This window comes from Sinocyclocheilus rhinocerous, unplaced genomic scaffold (assembly GCF_001515625.1).
Source record: "Sinocyclocheilus rhinocerous isolate Xijiao unplaced genomic scaffold, SAMN03320098_v1.1 scaffold689, whole genome shotgun sequence".
NCBI classification, from domain to species: Eukaryota; Metazoa; Chordata; class Actinopteri; order Cypriniformes; family Cyprinidae; genus Sinocyclocheilus; species Sinocyclocheilus rhinocerous.
The window spans coordinates 952,013-956,182 of NW_015652129.1; the positions used below are offsets into that span (position 1 = coordinate 952,013).

Consider the following 4,170-nt stretch of genomic DNA (forward strand, 5'->3'; position numbering starts at 1 on the left):
TATATTATATTTTTTATTTTTTATATAAAAAAAAAATTCTGCATAATTAAAAAAGACTGTAATATACAGTATATACAGTAATGCCATGGTGCAAGATACGTACCCCACAGGTATAAGATCCCATATCCAGGTTTCTGGAAAGAATTTGCGGCTCTTCTGAGTATGTTTTTCCACATTTGAATCAAACCCCATCTCTGGCCGACAGTAGCTGTTTGAATTGATAGTTTGTGAATACAATCAAATAAAAAGGGCATTTCCAAATCCAAAAAAAAATCAAGTGACTTACATTCCTCCATAACCGCTGAGTTATAATAATGACAAACAACAGGTGCTTTCACATCAGAGTTGGTAGCGATTTTGATTCCAACTGCCTAGGAAAAAGCAAGTGTTACAGTATGTTACTTTGTGTAAAGTGAGATTAAGATGACACTGGAGGACATGTTGTGTATCTTACTCTAAAGATGTTGTAGACATAATTTCTGTTGTCATAGTAAGGGTAATGAAAGCGGGATTGCTTGCGCCTTGCAGGCTCAGCAAAGGGGATCTTCCAGGGACGTCGGCAGGGGTTAGGCTCCCACTCCTCAACATTGTATCGGTAACCTGACAAAATCTGGACTGGTAACATTCCAAGGACCTGTAGTAATTACAATTTACCAGTGGTAAGGCAATTTCCTAATACTCATTAAAGAAAAACTTTAAATTGCCATAAGTGTCCATGATAAAAAAAAAACATAATAATAATAATAATAATAATAATAATAATAATAAAAATCCAGTTTATAACACATGTTCCAAGTTCTAAGAAATGTACTTTTGTATTCATATATGTTTTATTTTAAATATATATACACATATATTTCTATTGTCATGTGGTGTTCCCACCAAGTAAAAAGTAATAACGTATTTTCCCAACACCGCACGAGTTTTGTTTTTAAAATATAAGCAGTGAAGCATTGTAGATTTTTTTTCAAATAATAAAATGTTGTATTATTTATTTCTATTATTATTTCTATTATTTCTAAAAAAAAAAGATAAAATAAAATAAATTGTAAATGAATTTAGTTTATTTTTTAAAATATTGTTAAATATTAAATGATATAAAAGATTATTTTAATCTACTTGAAAGTTTCTTATTACAAATTGTATTATTTTAATGAGGCTTTTTTTTCTTAAATATTATATTGGGACAGTTGGACCATTCTGACATTTTTTACTTCACACTCTTTTTACTTCATTTTTTACTCAACACAAATATCAAAATTAATTTAAATTGAGAAATTAAAAACATGCTTATTATGAAAGAAGTGTATTTAACTCATTTTGGCAAATTAATCAGATTTGATAACTATATATAGTGCCATGTCCCCGACCCATTTCTTTTTAAATAAAGATTATTTGCTAGTTATAGTGGTAATGTAAGTTATTGTGTAACATACAAAGGCTGCATCCAGCTCGGCCTCTGGTCTCAACAGCAGCACACTCTGATCAATGGCCCGCACAGAGCATAAGGAGCCAGGACTGGCTTTAAGGTTAAGAGATGTCCTCTCTCCAGGTAGTGCGGTGGGAGAAGAGAAATTTAAGGACACCTGTAAAAGCACAGGCACGATCTCATCACACATTAATGATAAAAAAAATACATAACAGCTTGAAGGGCACATTGAGTTCTGAAATGAAATTTCATGTGGGATCTTCTGACCTTGTTTGGCAAACATTCTGCAATGGGGAAGTCCATACTGTCTGCTACTGCTTCTCTATTGGGAAGAACTGTAAACCACCACCTGAGCGTATGGAGTCAGAGCTGCCGTCTTCTTCAATGTGAATGTCAGTTCTCCTTTGTTTTCTTTTATGAAAGAGAGAGAGCATTTGTGAAAACAAGAAAAGGCGCATGCTGAAGCACAATGTACACAGACCATAAATTACACTTATACAACAAGAGAACAATATGATGGCTAATGTCAAAGAGCTGTGTACCTCTTCCGGTGTTCACATTCACAGACAGATGACCATTTTGAGCCATGCTGCCTCTGGACAAGACCTGGAGAGCAGGTAGATAATTACTGTATGACAATTGTTGTAATGCTGTGGAGTTCTACAGCTTCTTACCTTTGTGATAATAGCAATAAGATTTAGAAAAATTCTGTCCTGCTAATTATTTTCATATTAATGCAGCAATAAATTGTTAATATTAAAAATCTGGACTATTTTGTCTAAATAAACTTTAAAAAATTAAGTTATATTATAACATTTTAATATACAATATGAAAACTGATATTCATTTTGAGATTTGCTAAAAATATTAATATTTTAGTGTTTTTCAAATTAAATGTAAGTGGACATTAATCTAAATGTAACAATTAGGAAAATGAGCATAAACAATTACATTTATAAGTTATACTTAATATAAGGTTCTAATATAAACCTACACAGATAATCAAATAAACCTTTAATATTGGCTAATATGGTACTAGAATATCATGATTCCTTAAAAAAATTAAAAATAATAACAAAAAAGGTCAAACAGCTTGTTGAGCAATAAAACAAATGACCAAGCAATTGATGGACAAACAAAAAAGAGTGTCAATATTAAACATACAGTGTAGAAGAAATCCAAAGTTTTCTGGCCTGTTTTCAGTGCACTGCCCTGAATGATGTAACTGGCCGTCACTGTTGCATCACTTTTACAGCTGAGCTTCTCTGGAGCCTTCGTCAACATCAGGAAACTTTTGCTTTTGGAGTAAAAGGGTGTAACATAGAAATAGCTTGATGGATAATATATAAAAGCCTCAAAATCAGTCTGTTCTTTACCTCACTCATGATTGACCTAATAATAAAAAAAAAGTTTGAAAATCATCAGTATACCTGAATTATATACATAAACATTATGTTAGAAACAAAAACACCACTAACTTGTAATTGCACAGGTTCTTCTGACCAATGTGAAGTATTAAAGGAGAAGTGGGCAGTGCCATTGATGTCTGTCATCAGTGTCACATTGACAGTTTTACGACCATAATGTGCATACACAATCACTGGCTCATTTTTCATAGCTTTTGACTGTGAATTAGTGACCACAACCTGTAAATAATAAAAAAAAAAAGTAGAGAAAGACTAAATGATTAGCTCACAAACGAAAGTAACACTCCCTGTACACAATATGACTATGCAAACTGGGCAGTCGTGGCCTAATGGTTAGAGAATTGTAACGTCTCGGTTATGTACGTAACCCTCGTTCCCTGATGGAGGGAATGGAGACATTATGTTGTGACGACATTAGGGGTCTAACTTGGGAGCCCAATCATCTCTGAGTTTAAGAGAAAACGCCAGTGAGAATTGGCTAGTGGATTTTGCATGCTACGCCTCTCCCCGTGCACACGGGTATATAAGGAGACATCGTGCATCCACTCATTAGGTTTTACGCTGAGGAGCCGAGAACATGTCCCGGCAACAGCGAATGGTTCAAGGTTGTGGCATGGGGACATAACGTCTCCGTTCCTTCCATCAGGGAACGAGGGTTACGTACGTAACCGAGACGTTCCCTATCTGTCGGTCACTACGAGTTATGTCGTGACGACATTAGGGGTCTATGGAAAACTCCACAACCTGAACACAGTCACAACCCTGAGGCGCTGCAAATGTTGACAAGCTGTAGCGTGTCAAGACAAAAGCTACGCTAAGGTTGTAACCTTCCCAAAGCCCCAGCGCAAATTCACTGACCTTGGTACTGCAGGGGACCAACGGTGAGTACATCGCAGCTGGAGAAGGCCATGCAGCTGTTCCGTCCACAAAAAAGTTTTTGGAAGGGCTTTCAACCTCCAGTGAAAGATTGCTTTAAATCTTCCCTATTTGTTCCTTCAGCCTGGCAGAACGATGGGGAAGTGAGCCTTCAGGAAAATGTCACTACAGGGACCACATCTTACCCGTAGGGAGGTGACATGTGGCGATACTGATATGGACTGACCCAGGAGGCAGTACTACATATGGAATGGGTCTCTGAGGCAGGTCCTACCTTAGAGTAGGGATGGAACAACTGCCAGAAGAGACTGACAGAGCGGGTCTGTCAAGGGAAGACACGGGTTTACCGAGAGGGAAACTTTACCGTGGAAGAATACACATATGGGATTACCCGTAGGGAATCAAGCCATATGGACACCTAGCCCAGTACAGGGGCTG

The 4,170-nt window shown here is 36.5% G+C and overlaps 1 pseudogene; it reads right to left on the reverse strand.

Moving 5' to 3' along the window:
* The window catches only part of LOC107713422 (alpha-2-macroglobulin-P-like), a 24,850-nt pseudogene that overhangs the window by 11,950 nt on the left and 8,730 nt on the right, over positions 1 to 4,170 (reverse strand).